At 47.7% G+C, this 22,165-nt stretch overlaps 1 protein-coding gene and 1 long non-coding RNA gene across 2 annotated transcripts in view; one reads left to right on the forward strand and one right to left on the reverse strand.

Annotated features, from left to right (window-relative positions):
• Nucleotides 1–22,165, forward strand: part of LOC143956536 (legumain-like) — a 248,129-nt gene that overhangs the window by 49,085 nt on the left and 176,879 nt on the right. The gene's annotated exons all lie outside the window — the stretch shown is intronic.
• LOC143956540 (uncharacterized) lies at nucleotides 70–19,681 on the reverse strand. Its single transcript, XR_013269947.1, has 2 exons — nucleotides 19,242–19,681; nucleotides 70–636 (listed from the first exon to the last, which is right to left on the reverse strand). It is a non-coding gene; the product is annotated as an uncharacterized LOC143956540 (long non-coding RNA).

Here is a 22,165-nt window from a genome sequence, read left to right on the forward strand (position 1 = left end):
AAAATTATGCCCATGGGACTTTGAGTGAGGTGAGCACTTAAGCCAATTAATATAAACCTAAAAGGTAAGCACAATATAGCAGTTTATTGGAGATGTAGAACCATCATCATATATTTAAAAACATAGCCACGAATACCAACCAACTTGAGAACAGCATGATGGTAAAATTTTGGATTCATTCACATATGTTGCATTAATTGATGTAAAACAAATATACAGGCATCTAAAACGCAACACATTTCGGAAGTCAGTGGTTGCTTCTTCAGGAGTTAGTATATATACTGACAAGGCCAAAGTCCCAAAAGAAGCGATCTCCCATGAGGCGACAGCGAGGTGTGTCTGGCCCAAGAGCTGAAGGAGTTAATTTTTGCTACTGCTGTTATCCCAGACATCCATGTAATTTTTTTTCCACCATAGGTTCATATTGCTGCCTTTTCCCATTATGATCCACCCTATTGACAGCTGCGTCTTTTGTTCTGTCCCGGGAGCTGCCGTGTGCAAAAGGTGAGGTTTCTCCTCCCTTGCTGTCCCCTCCTTTCATTCCGATGGGCAGGGGCTACGCACATCGGTGCCATGTATTTGCGACTAAAAGACTTGGGCACATCTCAAAAATGCATTACATCAAAGATGGTGCAGCTATAAGACCATACAAAAACAGAACAGAAGATTACAGCGAGCACATACAAAAATTTAAATCCTGCAAGGCTATTTAAAACACCTGAACATATTCAGCAAATGAGCAAAAATATGGGGGATTGGGTCAAACCATATAGTGCTTAAGCCCACTACTGCGTCAAAGTACGCCATTATCAGTGGGTCCTACACTATTCATAGACTGAAAGATCCCGCACCTCAACCATGGGAGAACTAAGAGGACTCCTCCTATAACACAGGAGGACACTAAGATCCCTTTCACACTGGGGCGTTTTTCAGGTGCTTTAGTGTTAAAAAAAGCGCCTGAAAGAAGCTGCAACTGCAATCCCAATGTAAAAGCCCGAGTGCTTTCACACTGAGGCGCTGCGCTGGCAGGGCATCAAAAAAAGTCCTGCAAGCAGCTTCTTTGCAGCGCTTTTGGAGCGGTGAATACAACGCTCCTAAAGCGCCCCTTCCCATTGAAATCAATGGGAAGTGCCTGTAAAACGCCTGAAAAACGCTATTGGCAGCAGCGTTTTGTGGGAGCGCTTTTAACCCTTTATTTGGCCACTAGCAGGGGTTAAAAGCGCCCCAATAACGCTCGAAAAACGCTCGAAAAACGCCGCTAGTTTAAGCTGTGCTTTACGAGCGTTTCGGGCGCTGACATTGTGAAAGGCCTCTTAGACCCCTTTCACACCACACCGCCCATTGCATCAGCGGTAAAACGGCGCTATTTTTAGCGGCGTTTTACCGCCGGATTTGCGGCGGATTTGTGGCGCATTTTGGCCGCTAGCGGGGCGCTTTTACCCCCGCTAGCGGCCGCGAAAGGTTTAAAACCGCCGGCAATACGCCGCAATAGCGGCGTTTTGCCGGCGGTATTACAGCGCTGCCCCATTGATTTCAATGGGGAGCAGCGGTGGAGGAGCGGTACACACACCGCTCCTTCACCGCTCCAAAGAAGCTGCTGGCAGGACTTTTTTCTGACGTCCTGCCAGCGCACCGCTGTAGTGTGAAAGCCCTCGGGGCTTTCACACTACACACAATGGTGCAGCTTCTTTAGCGTGGATTGCAGGCGCTATTTCTAACGCTATAGCGCCTGCAAAACGCCCTGGTGTGAAAGGGGTCTTAAAGCACTTGGGCTTTCACATTGGGACTGCAGACGAGGCTTCTTTCAAGCGCTTTACAGGTGCATTTTTTTAACGCTAAAGCGCTTGAAAAACGCCCCAGTGTGAAAGGGGTCTAACTAGGGGGGGTGGGGTGCACATCTGCGGTTCTCCCATCGCATCACAGGTCCTCCCATCACATAGATCACAGAGGAAATAGGAGAATGCCCCAAGGGATAATGCGGGCAAGAGACCATGAACAGGATAGTCAGAAAAATACAAAAGTATAAAAATCTATCAGGAGTTGGATAAGCGCTTTCTGATATATTTCTATCAAGAGAAGTATATATGTATAAATAAACACTTAAACAGTAATAACAATTGTTTTTAGAAAGGCAGATACATGTAATATTGATACAAATAAATACTCACAAATCACGTTAAAAAAAAAAAAAAAAAAAAAAAGAGAGAGAGATGATACACAGCATCATTGCAAACGGATCGTGTCCCACTTTCAAAAATCCACTAGGTTCTATAGCATGGGGTAGGGGCAGACTCACATTAGATGTTCTCCCATTATATCAGAGGTTTTCCCATACTATCAGAGGTTCACCCATCACACACACACACACACACACACACACACACACACACACACACACACACACACACACGGGTGGGAAGCAATTTTTCATGGGCAATGGCTGATGTTGGCACTTCAATCAATCATCATGGCACCATGGTTGATATGGTGTCAGGGTGATTGAAGCGCATTATTTCTATCATTACATTCTATAATGAAGTGGTTCAACTCACCATAATGCAGAATTAGTGGGAGCTCTGGGTGTGTCACTTGCCACATCTCCTGCCACCAGATGCAGCCTGTCAATTGCCATGTTGCCTGTTACCAAATGCATCGTGTCACTTGCCACTATCAGGGCCACTGATAGAAATCATGGGGCCCCGTACAGTCTACCTGACGGGGCCCCCCCTTCAGCTCCACCCTGGTCCCTCCTCCAGCCCCACCCCTCGCCCCTCCCCAGATGGTCAGAGACTGCAGACATAGTACACAGGAGATGGTCAGAGACTGCATACATAGTACAGGAGATGATCAGAGACTGCATACATAGTACAGGAGATGGTCAGAGACTGCATACATAGTACAGGAGATGATCAGAGACTGCATACATAGTACAGGAGATGATCAGAGACTGCATACATAGTACAGGAGATGGTCAGAGACTGCATACATAGTACAGGAGATGGTCAGAGACTGGAGACATAGTACAGGAGATGGTCAGAGACTGCATACATAGTACAGGAGATGGTCAGAGACTGCATACATAGTACAGGAGATGGTTAGGGATCGCAGACATGATTGATTCAGGAGATGGTCAGAGACTGCATACATAGTACAGGAGATGATCAGAGACTGCATACATAGTACAGGAGATGGTCAGAGACTGCATACATAGTACAGGAGATGGTCAGAGACTGCAGACATACTACAGGAGATGGTTAGGGATCGCAGACATGATTGATTCAGGAGATGGTCAGAGACTCCGTTTATGGCTGAACCCAGTGTACAAGTATATAGTATCACAGGGCTGATCCACTATATTTAAACCAGCTCTGCAAAATCAAGTCAGTGATTTTCCTTTGAAAGTACAACCAAGTGACAGAAGACAGCTTCACATCCAATTTCCAAAATACAAATTTTCTTACAAACAGTGAACTGCTCAGGATTACTGAGGACAGTAACCAGTTAATGGGTCTGTGAAGCTTCTAGCCTGATTCAGAAGTAAATCCTTCTCCAAAAAATAATGAAAATATCAAACAATCTGTGCAGCACACACAGAGCTCTGGCTAAATAGATGATTATAAGCTGAAATGGTTAAAAGCTGCTGCAGAGTCTTCCAGAAATCTTATTGGTGTGATCAGGCAATGTGCAGGTCAGGTTAGGCAGATAAAAAAAAAAAAGTAACCAGCAAGACAAGAGGGAGGGGAGGCTGATGGATAACATGTACACTGGCTGATCACATAGATATCTGGAAGACACTGCAGCCGGCCAGCTACATGTAACTGTGCCCCAGACGACCCTGTTTCCTGCAGAACTTGTATTGCTCTAGTCATACATCCTTGTGTCTCCCTCCTGGCTCTCCCCCATTCAGCCCCACTCCAGCATTGTTTACAGTTAAAGGTGAGGGCTACACTTTTTTTTTTAATTAGTTACTATGCATTCTTTCATCCCTGTTTATATTGCCTGGGCCCCCCCTGGTGGCCGGGCCCGATACAACAGGGCCAGTCTTACTGGCTTTTCAGCGGCCCTGGCCACCATGGCTTGTCACCAGATGCGGCTTGTTACTTGCCAACGTCACCTGTCACTAGATGTGGTTTGTCACTTGCCTCTTCTAGTTGTTGATCCAGAAGTGACAAGTGACGTCACATCCGGGTACCCACTGACAGTTCCTCCGGCCACCATGTCTGGGAAAGAATGTAATGCACAGTGATGTGCTTTGTATTCAATTCAGTGGAGCACAGAGGAGACATTGGGGGGTCTTTTAGACCTGACATTCCTCATTAAAGAGAACCCGTCACCAAAAAATCATCACATAGGAGACATTTTGTCCCCTATGTGATGGAACAAAAGAGTTAAAGCGGGATTCCACCCTAAAGTGGAACCTCCGCTGATCGGATCCCTCCCCCCCTCCGGTGTCACAATTGACACCTTTCAGGGGGGAGGGGGGTGGAGATACCTGTCAAAGACAGGTATTTTCACCCACTTCCGGGCATAGACTCCCGTGGGAGTCTACGCCATTTCCTGCCCTGCCGCGCTGTCTGCTGGGACACACGCGGGTCCCAGTGACAGCGCGGAGATTTCCTATTGCGCGGCGCGGCTCGCACATGCGCAGTAGGGAACCGGGAAGTGAAGCAGATTCGCTTCACTTCCTGATTCCCTCACCTAGAATGGTGACTACTACAGCAGCCGAGAGCCGAGCGATCGATCGGCCTCCGCATCGCTGGACCCCGGGACAAGTGAGTGTCCATTTATTAAAAGTCAGCAGCTGTAGTATTTATAGCTGCTGGCTTTTAATATTTTTTTTTTGTTGGAATCCCTCTTTAAGTAAAAAAAAAAAAAAGTTTTTTTGGAGTGTACAAAAAATTTAAGTTACAACCCAAGCACATAAAATCCCCCCAAAAAATGTTTAGGTCCCCACCCCCACATACCAATGTAAATGCACACAGTAGTTGATTGCGATACACGTTAAATATTGCCGCGCACGCAATAATTCTAGCAGAAGATCTCCTTTTGTAACGCTAAACTGATGACCTATAGGGGGCTTTAAAGGGTCACCTACAGAAAATATAGGGTACTAACATCTTTGAGGTTTGACATGTTGGGAATCTACTCGGTGCAACTTCAACTTTTATATTTTACCCAACAAATCGGTAATTTATTGTGTTTTGTGCCCCCTAGAATGAACTTTTTAGGCTACGTTTCCCCTAGTGCACCTCGTCATGCGACTTGGGACTGCAAAGTCGCATGACAAGTCATACCCCATGATTTCCAGTAGGGATGAGTTCAGGTGTGTTCGCATGCTCCACATGCAGAGCCCGCCAGGAATTCGGCACAGCGCAGCCGCGCATCGGGGCAATGCCTGCGATTAGCACAGCGGTGTGCCGACTTCCTGGTGGGCTCTGCATGTTAATCCCTGCACTACTTTGGTCCCCCTTAGATGCGACTTCAGCTCCATAGACCTCAAGAATACACAGGCAGTGCTTCAAGTCGCAGCAAAGTCGTGACAAAAATCACACGACTTTCAGGTCGCCATAGTGGAAACCTAGGCTTATGGGCCATACACACGATCCAAAAATTGGACGAAAAATACCGCTTTCATCACGATCGTACAATAATTGGATCATTAGTACAGAGATTTTCGAGAGCCGATCACGATAGTTCATCTTATGTTATCTGATCGGACAAACATGAAATTTTCTCGTATGATTTTTCGCTTAATCGGTACAGTTGTCATCTGAGAATACAATACAAATGCAATACAACACATGACATCACTTCTGATTTTTTTATTCTGTCATACGAGAATTTTCATTACATTAGTAAACTCTTCAGCTTTGACATATGACTGGCATGCAAAAAAAATGGAAAATTGTTTCATACTTACTGTAATCGGCGCCACGGTTTGCGGATTTATTTATTTATTTATTTATTTATTTATTTTTTTTCGCGGCATCGCGCCGACGCCGCAGGTACCATCTACGTGACCCTGACGGGGGTGTTTGGGCGGCGCCAATTGCTGGGCGGCTCCACCTGCTCTAGTGTTGGCGCCCCTCCCCCCCCCCCCCCCCTCGGTTCACACACGTGGTGCTGGCGGCTTGTATTTGGGCTTTCCCAGGTGAGGTTGGCTGATTGACACAGCCGGTCTCCTCCTGTGGTTCCTGCACACCAGTTGATTTCTTACTGGGTGATGCTGGGTTTACAGCTATCGGGTAGGTGTAATTTGGTTCTGGATTCACTTTGGTTGTTTTTTTTTTTTTTGCCCACCTTTGTTATATCACTTTGTATCACCTATACACTCACTTGTTTTACATCTCTATCCTTTTACCGCACTCACCTAGCACTCTCTCTGCTTTGGCTCATTTCACACTCCACACTCTCACTACACTGTTTATCCTTTTCATACCTCTGCAGGCACATCACAACCAACATATATGTCTACACTTCATCCTCTAGTCTTCACCTGCATTGCTCCAACACTCTCCATACATTTAATTTTTATACACTCTCATTCCCACACACTATTTCTCATTATCACGCAATTCTTTGTATATTTATTTTTTCACCTCACACACGTACAATCTCTTTTATTTCATTACAATTCTTTTACACGCTCACTTAACGCTCATGTACATACTTTGTTTTAGATACGCCTATTCTCCATATACCAGCACTGTTAGCACATGGAATTTATCTTCATACCCAGGCACCTGTTCACTATATCCGCCGCCCAAATATGCCGCCTCAGCTCCCGGGCGGGGCGATCTGCGCCTCCGACGCACCACGGACCAGTTGCTGTTTGCTATGTTCGCTGCCGGGGATGGTAGATATGCTTAGTTAACCTCTTTTGAAAGCACTCTATGTACTGTACCTATTCCCCTCTATACAGAGTGTGGTTTACCATATCTATATATTTTACAGGTATCTGTCGCATCTGCTCCTGATGAGTGGAGAATACATCCACGAAACGCGTAGAGCTACATTTGATGCTACAGTGATAATTACTACGGCCCGACGTTACTTCTAATTAATTTTTAATATTAATTCAGTACATTTATGTTTACATTATGTGATTACAAACACAGGTACCGGATATGTCGCCCTGAGGCATTTTTAGGCTATGCTGTTGCTCCACATACTATTTACTGTTCATATATGTTTTTTGACTTTATGTGTCTTTACATACACCTTGATGTCTCCATATAACACATTTTGTGCCCTACAATGGCACATGTATGTATGTATATATATGAATTTACTCTGTATCATATATTATGGATTCAATTAAATTACCTTTTTCTGACCCTCACACTTCAGCCGCTTCATTTTAAAGTCCCACTTTTTTTCCCTCCTTATTGTGCTAAATACCGGGATGGAGGCGCTAACCCGTGCCTCATTTAAAGTCCCAAACTGCTGCGCCTACTTACTGTAATCTTCCTTTCCTGGTGCCTACCCATGGCAGCATACCTGTGATAGCTCCGCCCCGGAGTCCTCCCCTCAGGATAGTTAAAGAGGAAGTAAACCCTAATGGGTTTACTTCCTCTTTCATTCCCTGCAAAGGCAAAGCATAATGGACTACTATGCATCGCATCGCATCACATTGCATCGAATAGTAGTCCATTATGTGTCACTTACCTGACACAGGAGCCAGCGAAGTCACCGCTGTCCCCTGTAGTCCGCCGCATCCATCTTGCTGGTGGCCTCTCGCAGCTCCGCCGCTGTCATTCGGCGAAGCCGCGATGATGTCACTCCCGCGCATGCGCACGGGAGTCGAAACGCGCGGCAGCTCCATTTTTCTAAATGCCGCGCTCAGTGCGCCTGCGCGCCGCTGTCTACGGCACATGCGCCGTAGACAGCGATGCCAGTTTTCGGGGAAATATCTCCTAAACCATATAGGTTTAGGAGATATTGCTTGGACCTACAGGTAAGCCTTAATCTAGGCTTACCTGTAGGTCAAAGTGGTTTGTAAGGGTTTACAACCACTTTAATAGCTTAAAAATTTGACCAACCTACCCCCCCCCCCCCTAGCATTCTCCAATTATATTGAATATCAAGGGAGGGAGCGTATGCTGCCATGGGTAGGCACCAGGAAAGGAAAATTACAGTAAGTATGAAACAATTTTCCGTTTTCCTGGTGCCCCCATGGCAGCATACCTGTGATACAATAAATAGCTAAGACCAGGGTGGGTACTGCTTCAAAGAAAATTTTATTTAAGGAGAAGCAATAGCTGCTTCAATTGCCCTTTTCCCAAATTCTACTGAAGTGAGAGCTCCCGGGTCAATTCTGTAATGGCACATGAACGTATTTGGCGACGTCCATGTGGCCGCTTTACAGATCGTTTCCAACGATACACTTGCTCTTGCCGCCCACGAAGAAGAAACTGCTCTCGTTGAATGGGCTTTCACCGCCGGAAGCTCCAACCCTCTAGCCCTGTACACACTTTGGATTAACCTACAAATCCATGAAGCTATCGTCCTCGATGTGGCTCCTTTCCCTTTATTTTTGCCCCATGGTAGTACGAATAATCTATCCGATGCTCTGAAAGGACTTGTGGCCTGCAAATAACGTGCTAGAACTTTAAAAACATCCAACTCTTGCTACGAACCAGATAAAGGATCCGTGAATGAAGGGAGTGCCCAAGCCTCAGAGAGAGTGGATCGGGATGACACTTTTGAGACAAATCCTTGAACTGTCCGCAATTCCACCCTATCCGGGAAGAAAACTGTGTTCTTTCTCTGCTCCTAACGCCTGCAATTCTGAAGCTCTCTTCCCCGACGTTATAGCAACTAGAAAAACAGTTTTGAGCGTTAGGTTCCATAGTGAAGCGGCCTCCAATGGACTATAAGGCTGCGCTATTAGACAGTCTAGCACAAAAGGTAGGTCCCAGGCCGGGAAAGCTTGTTTTACTGGAGGGCGGATCTTCTTGACTGCTTTGAGAAATTGCACGATGAGAGTATCTTCTGCCCATTTTAAGTGGGTACTTGCTGAAATTGCTGCTACTTGAACTTTTAATGAACTTAAACTGAGTCCCAGGTCTAAACCATTCTGCAGAAACTCCAAAACTATTGAGGTAGAAGGACTGGAGGGATCCCCTCGTTTGCTTATTGCAAACGCTTTGAATTTATTCCATATCTTAGAATAGATAAAGTTTGTAGAAGGTTTCCTAGCTTTCAGGAGAGTCGAGATCACTCCCGCTGAGAATCCCAATGATTGGAACTTCTGCCGCTCAATATCCAGACATGTAGGTTCAATTTGTGAGGAGCTGGATGCAACAATTTCCCCTGTGAGAGAAGCTGCGGGAATACAGGGATCTTGAACGGTGGGCATATGCTGAGGTTCACAACCCAAGGGAACCACGGCCTCTTCGGCCGGTAAGGCAGAATAGCTATCACTCCATTGCTAATCTGATTACGAATTTCGCGATCAAGGGTCTGGGGGGGGGGGGGGAACGCATATGCAGTCTTGCAAAGCTATGGACTCGAGAGGGCATCCACTGCTTCTGCTCGGGGATGAGGCAGGCGGGATAGAAATCTCGGTAGCTTTGCATTCATTGGTGAGGCAAAGAGATCTATTTCTGGTGGCTTCTGAAGATTCATTATCCAACTGAGCACTGATGGGTGCATTGCCCATTCGTTGCTGTCTGGAAAACAACGTGATAGGCGATCCACCTGCTGATTCAAACGTCCCGGAAGGTAAACTGCCTTTAAATCCACTAAATTTCTTTCTGCCCATAACATGATGGGCTCCACTACCCTTAGTAAAGTGATGCTGTGCGTCCCCCCCTGCCTCTGTATATATGATACCGCTGCTCTGTTGTCCATCCGTACCAGCACTTGTCTCTGTCGTAGATGTTCTTTTAGACTTAACCAAGCTAAATACACTGCTCTCAGCTCTAAGACGTTGGAGACTACCCCTGTCACGGGAACGTCCCATCTCCCTTGTACTGCCAGGTGATCGCAGTGAGCTCCCCATCCTTTCGAACTCGCATCAGTGGTAACAATGGTCCAGGAAGGGCATTGCAGGAGCCGAGGTTTTGAAATTAGGTCTTCCTTAGACCACCAGAGGAGACCCCTCCTCATGGAAGCAGAAATTGCTATTCTCTGACATAGGGACTTCCTCTTCCACTGCGTCAAAAAGCCCCATTGAAAAATCCTCAGATGCCAATGAGCCCAAGGTAACATCGGAATGCAAGCTGCCATAGTCCCGATTAAACTCAGGCAATTTGAGGCTGACAGGTGGGAGAGCGACCTGACGTGGATCATCTTCTGGGCAATCGTTTTCACCTTCTGAGGAGGGAGGTGCACTGTACCAGCCTTGGTGTCGAATAGAGCACCTAAGTAAATCATCACCTGAGTTGGGGTCAGGTGGCTCTTCTCTGCATTTTCTAACCATCCAAACTCTTTCAGAGTCCTCAGCAGAATCCCCTTGTGGACCCATAACTGGGCTTGATTAGACGCTAGCAGTAAAATGTCGTCCAGAAAGTGAAAGACTCAAGGGCCTTTTTCCCTGAGGATTGAAACTAGAACTTTTGAGAATATTCTTGGTGATGTACACCATTGAAACTGGAGATGTGCTGATCCTATTGCCACCTCTCAAAAATCTTTGGAATGCTGGCAACACGGGAACATGGAAATAAGCATTTTGCAAGTCTACCGATACCATCCAATCCCCTGGTTGTATCATTTGCGTGATCGTCTGCAAGGATTCCATCTTGAACGATTCGAGCTGTATGAAACGATTTAACCTCTTTAGATCCACCACTGGTCTCCATCCTCCACTCTTCTTGGGGACGAGGAAGAGAGGAGAACAGAATCCCGTGAACCTTTCGGAGGGAGGGACAGGTAAAACTGCCTGTTGAGCTACAAGAAGATGTAGATATCTTTGTAAAGCTTCCGCTTTCTGCGGTGACGTTGGACTTCTCGTTAGAACGAACAAATCTTGCGGGGCCCCTTTTAGGTCCAAAAATGGCCAAAACGGATCGTAGAAACTACCCACGGATCCTCGCATCGACTGGCCCATACTTCCGCAAACCTCTTCAACCTGGCCCCTACTTGCTGGAGTGGCCTCTTGTCAAAAGGACTTCGTCCCCTCCTGAGTGTTGGAGAGACCTCTCTGTTTATTCGCTTTTAAAAACGTGGCCTGAGTACTCCTCCAATTCTTTTTGGGGTCTTTATTTTGTCTAAAGTTAGAGAAACTTCTATTCCTGGAAGCTTGGAATTTTCTTGACACCACACATGACCGCCTCAGCCCAGACTTCCCTCCTGTCACTCTAGATATTGCCTTCTCCAAATCTTTCTCCAAAGAGCGCCTTCCCATCAAACGGGATTTTGCACCAGTTCTGTTTTGAAGCTGCGTCGGCAGCCCATGGCTTCAGCCATAGCGCGCGCTTAGCCATGATTGTGTGTAACATTGCCCTAGCCGCATATCTCACGGAGTCAATTGCGGCTTCTCCAATAAAATCTGCTGACTGCTTGAGCTCTTCTAACGCCTTTATAATATCATCCTTGGGGACCTCTTCTCGGATGGCAACTTCAATATTATCTGTCCAAACTTTAATGGCATTAGACACCGAGGCTAAAGCTACCGCCGGTCTACAGGCTCCTCCCGCCAGCTGATAGGCTTTTTTCAAATCCGCATCTATACGCCTGTCCAGAGGATCCTTAAAGGAGGCTGAATCCTCCATAGGCAGGGTGATGTTCTTGGCCAAACGCACCACTGCTGCGTCTACTACTGGCGGCGTATCCAGGAATGCCGCATCCGATTCGGCCAGCGGGTACAATTTCTGGAGATTCTATTTAGAGAGACACGTTTATCTGTCCTCTTCCATTCCTCCCTCTATTAAATCTTTAAATTCCTCTAGAAAGGGAAAAAATTCAATCTCTTTTTCAGAAATGGAAAGGTTTTTGCCTTTTTGGGAGGTTCTTCCACTTCTTCCCAACCAATTGCTTGCTTTACTGCTAAGACAAAGGGCTGCACTAATGAGAAATTAAAGCCCGAAGGGTCTGCATCATCTGAGGAATCCTCCGAATCGGGTTTGTCCCCAGCTGATAAGGGAGGCGAGGTTGCAGAAGTGCCTGCCTGGTCTGTGGATGATTGACCCTGATTAGATATTTCTGATGTTTGACCCTTAAACGTGTCTTGCAGGGTGGGACGCTAATGAGTCTTTTACTACTCTTTTAATCAATTCTGTAACTTGTTCCACCTCCGCCTTTTCGCATTCCGCGTAGGCTTGAAAACAGTCTTTACAGATCAGTTTATCAGACATCGGAGGTGCTCCACGCGCTCTACATTCTCTCTTTCCCAGTCTGTGAGGGCTAGCTGAACGATGCCTTTTGGAACTAGTTCTTGGCAAAGAATGATGAGAGATAGATGAGCGGCTGTGCGCTGAGCTTGGGACGTGTGCGTCGGTTGCGATGACCAGACGTCTGGTTAGACACTCTGGTGTAAAAGGGCTGAAACGAAAAGTAACCGCGCAAGGCTCGCGCAAGAAGAAAAATCTTTTGCCACATACCCTTACCTAAGAAAGCGAGGGTCTTGGTCTAGCGGCGGCTGGCTCATAATTGCAGGGCAGGCAAGGGCGAAAGTGACTGGACAGAATACTAAAGAAAACACAATAGACTCCTATGAGACCCCGTGAATATACACCCACCTTCCCACCTATACGTGTGTGTGTGGAAAATAACAAGCCGCGCTAAATCACATAAACATCAAATTGTACAAAAATTGAGAAGTGAAACGTGAACACTTAGTATCCTCTACACATAAATTAAAGAGGAAGTAAACCCTGATGAGTTTACTTCCTCTTTTTTTCCCTGCAAAGGCAAAGCATAATGGACTACTATGCATCGCATCACATTGCATCGCATAGTAGCCCATTATGGGTCACTTACCTGACACAGGAGCCAGCGAAGTCGCGCTGTCACCTGTAGTCCGCCGCATCCATCTTGCTGGTGGCGTCTCGCAGCTCCGCCGCTGTCATTCGGCGAAGCCGCGATGACATCACTCCCGCGCATGCGCACAGGAGTCGACAAATGCGGCAGCTCCATTCTTGGAACTGCCGCGTTTAGTGCGCCTGCGCGCCGCTGTCTACGGCGCATGCGCCGTAGACAGCGGTGCCCGTTTTCCGGCAAATATCTCCTAAACCATATAGGTTTAGGAGATATTGCTTGGACCTACAGGTAAGCCTTAATCTAGGCTTACCTGTAGGTCAAAGTGGTTTGTAAGGGTTTACAACCACTTTAATATACACTTATGTCATAAGTAACAAAATACATATATAAAATTATAAATTCAGGCTATGCAAATTACTCATTCCTTGCAGTATAAGATCACATAGCATATGCCTATAATAGTGCAGACTCTGAAGAAACTCTACACAAAACACACACCCAGTGTATGAACAATAAGTCCGTGTGTATAAATCGCAGCAAACTACTTTTAAAAGACTGTGAGCAAAAGTCCTCCACAGATAAACCCAAAAAAATCATAGAAAATCCATTGCTGGATCCATTTAAATAGTGCTTGATCCACCACCAGGACACGATTAAATTTGCCGCTTACCAGAAGGACATGACCCCCCACTACAGAGGGTCACAAAAGGCCTTTGGATATAAACACGTCTTCCAGCCCAGAGGGGTCCTCAGTGTTCTCCTTGCGTCACCACTCCAAATGGGGGTTGTGAAGTAAACACTCCCAGAGGTCTTTCTCATAGATCCAAAGGGACTCAAAGTGGGGACATCGAGGCCATAGAAGAAAAATAGAACTCCAAATAGTTTAAAACCCTTTATTACTAGAGATAAAAAAGTAAATAGTTAAAAAGTTATAGGCATATGCTATGTGATCTTATACTGCAAGGAATGAGTGATTTGCATAGCCTGAATTTATATATGTATTTTGTTACTTATGACATAAGTATATATTAATTTATGTGTAGAGGATACTTAGGCCGCGTACACACGGGCGGACTGTTCGCCCAACTTTGTCCGCTGAACAGTGTTTGGGCGGACAGTCCGCTCGTGTGTGGGCTTTCAGCGGACAGTTTCAGCGGACAGTTGGACGGACAAGGTTTTTCGGAATTTCCGAAAAACTGTCCGCTGAAACCTTGTTTCAGCGAACAGCCCGCTCGTGTGTAGGCTTGTTCGTCAAACAAAGTTGCGCGCATGCTCAGAAAGGATTTTCACGCCGAAAGCTATAATGCAGTGTATAGGACGTCGTATTTTTCGTCCCGTCGTACGTGCCGTTCACGTCATCGCGCACGGTTTCAGCAAACTGTTCGTTCGTCGTGTGTGGGCATGTCCGTCCATGCTAAGTTTGAGCGGACTGTTTGCTGAAACTGTTGGACGGACAAAGTTGGGCGAACAGTCCGCGCGTGTGTACGCGGCCTAAGTGTTCACAATTCACTTCTCAATTTTTGCACAATTTGATGTTTATGTGATTTAGCGCGGCTTATTATTTTCCGTTTTGTTTTTCTGTATTTATGTGACACAGTTAAGCTGCAGCCAAATCTTTCTTATATAAGAGTATCACATATTATTTTTACGTTTCACCTTAGCGCAGTTTTTCCCCCTTTTTTTCTATATATATATATATATATATATATATATATATATTATACATATACTCACACACACACACATATATTCAGATATCCCCAACTATACAGCCCTGCCTAAACAATTACAAATTCATCCTGTAACTTCATCCACAACTTTCCTTCATGAAAAATGCTTGAGAAGAAAGAAAAATAGTTCCAACAAATCCATCTCTGTCATCCTTACAACCCCCTAAATTATCTCCTCTACATATGTAAACCTATAAATATACATCTAATAGAGAACAAAAACAAGTACATTGAAAAGAATCTCTCTCTCTCTCTCTCTCTCTCTCTCTCTCTCTCTCTCTCTCTCTCTCTCTCTCTCTCTCTGATGGTGCCGGCAGCGTCAGACGCCCGCGCATGCGCAGAACGGCCGCGCCGTCCCTACCAGCATAACTATAGTCAGAGTACAGCGCTGCGCGCCCAGCGCTTGCTGCAAATAACACCGCTCGTGAAAAGGCAGAAAGATAATAAACAGCACAATGAAAAAGGGAAAGCTCAGAAGTGAGCCCCTACATGCCCCACCGACTGACAGCTTTGCCTTCGTAGGAAGTGGCTGCTGCCCCAAAAGACCCTCAGAAGGGGCTCCCCTCTTATAAGCGCTGGTTAGCAACCCAAGAAATGGGGACTGCATCTGGGAGAGGCTTGAACCCAGACGGAAACTGCTCACAACAGAGGTAAGATACGTCCAACACTAGGTTGGTCATTTTAAGAAGCTATTAACTATCCTGAGGGGAGGACTCCAGGGCGGAGCTATCACAGATATGCTGCCATGGAGGCATCATGAAAAAGATTTTCGGATCGTGTGTATAAATGTGTGTTTTTTTTACTGAAATTTTGTGTTTCCTAGACCTTTGCAGTTAGATCGTGTGACATAAAAATTTAAATGACCACTATTTTATTCTATAGGGTGTCTGCTTTCAGAAAATAGATCATGTTTGGGGGTGAAAAAAAGTAATAAAAAAAAAACACACAAGGGTTAAAATAGTTTATTGCACAGCTCCGGGGGTCTTCTTGCCAGATTCCTCCGCCATCTTTTGCTAGCTCTTTCACTAGTGGAGGAGCCCGGCTTTCTTCTTCGCCACCGTCCCCCTCTTCTTCCGACTTTGGTGGTCTTGTCGCCCTCTTCGGGGGTCTTGTCCCCCTCTTCGGTTGTTCTTGCCGGGCCTCCGCGCCTTCTTCTAGCTCTTTTACAAGCGGTGGCCCGGTCTTCTGTCGCCGTCTTCTGTTCTTCTCTTCTGGAGATGTTGCCTCGTCGCTGTCTCCGGTCACAATTACAGGCACGCGGCATGCGGCGACTTATATAGGGACATCACCGGATGATGTCCCCGCCCATTATGATGTCACAGTCCCAGAGAATGCTGGGACTGTGACATCATAATGGGCGGGGACATCCAAAGTCGGAAGAAGAGGGCGGCGAAGAAGAAAGCCGGGCTCCTCCGCTAGTGAAAGAGCTATCAAAAGAGCAGAAGATAGTGGAGGAGTCCGGCGAGAAGACCCCCCAAAGACGGAAGAAGACCCCCCGGAGCTGTGCAATAAACTATTTTAAGTCATCAGCTGTCAGCAGGCTTCCACGCTGACAGCTGAATGTAAAAAAAATAATTGCTTTCAAAAACATCTTTTGGGTCTAGTATGGATTCGGAGGGGACACCCACACAAAAATGTAAAAAAAAAATGCTGTGGGTCCCCCCAAAATCCATACCAAACCTTTATCCGAGCATGCAGCCCGGCAGGTCAGGAAAGGGAGGAGACGAGCAATGCCCTCAAAATGGGGGGTGGGTGCTTTAGGGCGGGGGGCTCTGCCCCCCCCACCCCAAAGCACTTTGCCCCCATGTTGATGGGGACAAGGAGCTCTTCAGACAATCCTAGCCAATGCGGTTGGGGTCTGCGGGCGGGGGGGTCTTATCAGAATTTGGAAGTACCTTTTAACAAGGGGGCCCCCAGATCCCGGCCCCACTATGTGAATGAGTATGGGGCACATTGTTCCCCCTACCCATTCACCAGTGGCGTAACTAGAACCTTCAGGGCCCCGATGCAGGAAACCATGGCGGGCCCCCCCCCCCCCCCCCGACCTCCGGATAGGGCTCTTTTCTCTGAGCCCGATGGTGGAACACCAGGGCCCAGTCCCAAGTGGGTGGCTGCATATAAAGGAACCGATTTAAAAAATATCAATTACAGCCACTGTGCCCATCAAATGTCACTACTGTGCCCATGAAACTCTGCCGCTGTGCCCATCAAATGCCGCCACTGTGCCCATCAAATGCTGTTGGTGTGCCCATCAAATGCTGCCACTGTGAATCCCCACCGCCCGCTCGCTGTCTGCCCGCCACTTACCCTGTCTTGGGGGGGCAGCGGGTAACGGCCATGAGCGGGGTCCTCCATGCATCTCCTGCCATCCTCATCTCCCGTCCTCTCCTCCTGATGGGCGTCCAATAGCTGTGTCTATCGTTTCAGCCAATCGGGTGATGGGTAACAGACCCGCACACCTGATTGGTGGAGAGGCGGTTCAGTGTTAGGAAAGTGAATATTAATTCACTTTTCTAACACACCTGGGTGGACTGTGAGCATCAAGCATGGCGCTCGCAGTTCATCTATTTTGAAGCCTATTAGAGCCTATGGCTCTAATCAGGTGCTGCAAAAACACCCCCCCCCCCCCCGCCGCTCTAATTCAGGCGCCCAGCACCCGAAAAGGGGCCAGACACCTAAATATGGGGGTGACAGCGGTGGCCATGGATAGATTCATGCTATGCATGAATCTATCCATTGGCCATAGAGGGGGTGGAACCTGTGCACCGCCACTGATAAACACATGCATACATGCACACTCACATACATGCACACTCACATACATGCTCACACACACGCACATACAAGCATGCTCACACACACACACATACAAGCATGCTCACACACACACACACACACACATACAAGCATGCTCACACACACACACACACACAAGCATGCTCACACACACACACACACACAAAGCATGCTCACACACACACACACACACACACACACACACACACATACAAGCATGCTCACACACACACACACACACACACACACACACACACACACACATACAAGCATGCTCACACACACACACACACACACACACACACACACACACATACAAGCATGCTCACACACACACACACACACACACACATACAAGCATGCTCACACACACACATACAAGCATGCTCACACACACGCACATACAAGCATGCTCACACACACGCACATACAAGCATGCTCACACACACGCACGCTCACACACACGCACATACAAGCATGCTCACACACACGCACATACAAGCATGCTCACACACACGCACATACAAGCATGCTCACACACACACGCACATACAAGCATGCTCACACACACGCACATACAAGCATGCTCACACACACGCACATACAAGCATGCTCACACATACACACATGCACATACAAGCATGCTCAGACACACACATGGGGGTGACAGCGGTGGCCATGGATAGATTCATGCTATGCATGAATCTATCCATTGGTCATAGAGGGGGTGGAACCTGTGCACCCTTTTGGATGCACCGCCACTGATAAACACATGCATACATGCACACTCACATACAAGCATGCACATGCACACTCACATACAAGCATGTTCACACACACACGCACATACAAGCATGTTCACGCACATACAAGCATGTTCACACACACACACGCACATACAAGCATGTTCACACACACACACGCACATACAAGCATGTTCACACACACACGCACATACAAGCATGTTCACACACACGCACATACAAGCATGTTCACACACACGCACATACAAGCATGTTCACACACACGCACATACAAGCATGCTCAGACACACACACGCACATACATACAAGCATGCACACACACACAAGCATGCTCACACACAAGCACATACAAGCATGCTCACACACAAGCACATACAAGCATGCTCACACACATGCACATACAAGCATGCTCACACACACACACACACACACACACACAAGCATGCTCACACACACACAAGCATGCTCACACACGCACATACAAGCATGCTCACACACAAGCACATACAAGCATGTTCACACACACACACACACATACAAGCATGTTCACACACACACACACACATACAAGCATGTTCACACACACACACACACACACATACAAGCATGTTCACACACACGCACATACAAGCATGTTCACACACACGCACATACAAGCATGTTCACACACACGCACATACAAGCATGTTCACACACACGCACATACAAGCATGTTCACACACACGCACATACAAGCATGTTCACACACACGCACATACAAGCATGCTCACACACATGCACATACAAGCATGCTCAGACACACACACACACACAAGCATGCTCACGCACACACATACAAATACAGTAGCTAGTGGGCTGGTGGCACTGGAGGGCAGGTGCTGGCACTGGAGGGGGGGTGGCACAGTCTGGAGGGGGGCTGGTGGCACTGGAGGGTGTGTGGTGGCACTGGAGGGGGGTGGCACAGTCTGGAGGGGGGCTGGTGGCACTGGAGGGTGTGTGGTGGCACTGGAGGGGGGTGGTGACTTACCGCCAATCAATCGATGATCGATCAATTCCCCCTCCTCAGAATCCTGCAGATGCAAAGTTCCTCCACAAAGCGTGTCTCCTTCAGGAATGCCTTGCTTCAGAGAGCTCCTCCCCCGCCTTCACTGAATTGGCTGAAGTTTTTTCTGTGTCCGCCCCGCCTCCCTTACAGTTGCTCTGGATAGGCGGGGGCGGAGCCCACAAAGCACTTCTCTCACGCTGCTCTCTTCACTGTAGTGGGTGAAAGGAAGCCACCCCCTCCTCCCCACGGCATGAACCGCAGCACCAGTGAATCACACCGGGTCCGTCACCACACACCCCCGGCCGGACAGTCAGGTGGGCCCCTCGGGCGGCGGGCGGGCGGGCTGCCGGTGGGCCCCCTGAAGTGGCAGAGAATTACAGGGCCCAGTCGCACTTGCGACTGTTGCGACCCTGATAATTCCGCCACTGCCATTCACTAAAAAAGTAGTGTAGTGTGAAAAAAATACAGTAGACAGTTTTTAAAAAGTATTTTATTAAAAATATTTGCCTCTTCCCCGTTTCTCTCCTGCATCTTCCTCCTCAGGGTTTCTCCTTCTCCAGCTTCTTCTTCCACTCTTCGTCTGTCTCGTTTCTCCAGTGTTCTTCTTCCCCTGCCGCAGCTCCTGCCGCCGACCCTCCTCCAATGCTGTGCTCCACTGATCTGCCCGCGCCAATGTCAAGCATTTCTTAGATAACGATGGGGGCATGGCCATTGGATGATGCCATCTGGAGACCCCACCCCTTTGTGACATCACCGCCTGGGGCAAAGCACTCATCCACCCATGTTGAGGGCATATGACCTGGTATGGTTCAGGAGCAGGGCGCTCGCTCATCTCTTCCCTTTCCAGACCTGCTGGGCTGCATGCTCAGATAAGGGTCTGGTATGGATTTTGGGGGGACCCCCACACCATTTAAAAAAAAAAAAATGCCATGGGGGTCCCCTCCAAATCCATACTAGACCCAAGGGCCTGGTATAGACCTGGTGGGACCCCACACATTTTTTTTCACGATTTTTTTTATTTAGCCAGTCAGCGGGGAAGCTTGCTGACAGCTGATGGCTCAGCGGTTGTTAAGGACCACCCTCTTTAGCAACCAGCCATATACAGTGTAAAAAAATGCAAAATGCAAATCGTGGCAAAATCGCAGTAAAACCGCATGTCCAAAAATGCAGCAAGCACCGCAAAAAGCACTGCAGAAACGCTCAAAAGCAACATGCATAGATGTTAATCGAGCCTTAAAGCGGAGGTCCACCCTAAAGTGGACCTCCGCTCATCGGAACCCTCCCCCCCTCCGGCGCCACAATTGGCACCTTTCAGGGGGGAGGGGGGTGCAGGTACCTGTACAGTACAGGTATTCTGCACCCACTTCCGGGATAGCTCTCTGCGGAAAGGGGCGTAGATTACGCCCCTTTCCGCAAGTGCCCGCCCCTTTCCACAAGTGCCCCGCTGCCTGCTGGGAAACACACAGCTCCCAGAGGCAGCGGGGACCGTCCTTATTGCGCAGCGCAATTCGCGCATGCGCAGTAGGGAACCGGGAAATGAAGCCGAAAGGCTCCATTTCCTGATTCCCATACCCAAGATGGCGGCGGCAGAACCTTACAGACGATCTAGAGATCGGCTTCGGGTGCCGACATCGCAGGCGCGCTGGGCGGGTAAGTGTCACTATTTTAAAAGTCAGCAGCTGCAGTATTTGTAGCTGCTGGCTTTTAAAAAAAAAAAAAAAAACGCAGAGTCCTGGTGGACTCCCGCTTTAAGACATCAGCATACCAAGACATTTTGGACAATTTCATGCTCCCAACTTTGTGGGAACAGTTTGGGGACGGCCCCTTCCTGTTCCAACATGACTGCAAACCAGTGCACAAAGCAAGGTCCATAAAGACATGGATGAGCGAGTTTGGGGTGGAGGAACTTGACTGGCCTGCACAGAGTCCTGACCTCAAACCGATAGAACATCTTTGGGATAAATTAGAGAGGAGACTTGAGCCAGGCCTTCTCATCCAACATCAGTGCCTGACCTCACAAATGCTCTTCTGGAAGAACGGTCAAACATTCCCGTAGACACATCTCCTAAACCTTGAGGACAGCCTTCCAAGAAGAGTTGAAGCTGTTACAGCGGAAAAGGGTGGGCCACTTCAATATTGAACCCTACGGACTAATGCCCTGTACACACAGTGGGACGTTCCTACTCCGAAGATTTTTTCCGACGGATTTTGGCCCAAACTTGTCTTGCATACACACGATTGCACAAAGTTGTCGGAAAATCCAACCATTCAGAACGCGGTGGCGTAAAACACATACGTCATTACTATAAAAATGGGCCAGTAGCCAATAGCTTTCATCTCGTAAATTTATTCTGAGCATGCGTGGCACTTTGTGCGTCGGATTTGTCTACACCCAATTGGAAATTTTCGAAAAAACGATCAGATTTTGTTGTCGGAAAATTTTAGATCCAGCTCTCAAACTTTGTGTGATGGAAATTCAGACGGAAAAAAAGTCAGATGGAGCCCACACACGATCAGATTTTCTGACAAAACGATCCGATCGCACATTTTCCATCGGAAAGTCCGACCGCGTGTACAGGACATAAGACTGGGATGTCATTAAAGAGGAAGTAAACCCTGGTGAGTTTACTTCCTCTTTTTTTCCCTGCAAAGGTAAAGCATAATGGACTACTATGCATCGCATCGCATCGCATCGCATAGTAGTCCATTATGTGTCACTTACCTGACACAGGAGCCAGCGAAGTCACCGCTGTCCCCTGTAGTCCGCCGCATCTATCTTCTTGGTGGGGTCTCGCAGCTCCGCCGCTGTCATTCGGCGAAGCCGCGATGACGTCACTCCCGCGCATGGGAGTCGACACGCGCGGCAGCTCCATTTTTGGAACTGCCGCGCTCAGTGCGCCTGCGCG

Source organism: Lithobates pipiens, unplaced genomic scaffold (assembly GCF_037356315.1).
Source record: "Lithobates pipiens isolate NorthernLeopardFrog02 unplaced genomic scaffold, aLitPip1_a1.2 Scaffold_37, whole genome shotgun sequence".
Lineage (NCBI taxonomy): Eukaryota > Metazoa > Chordata > Amphibia > Anura > Ranidae > Lithobates > Lithobates pipiens.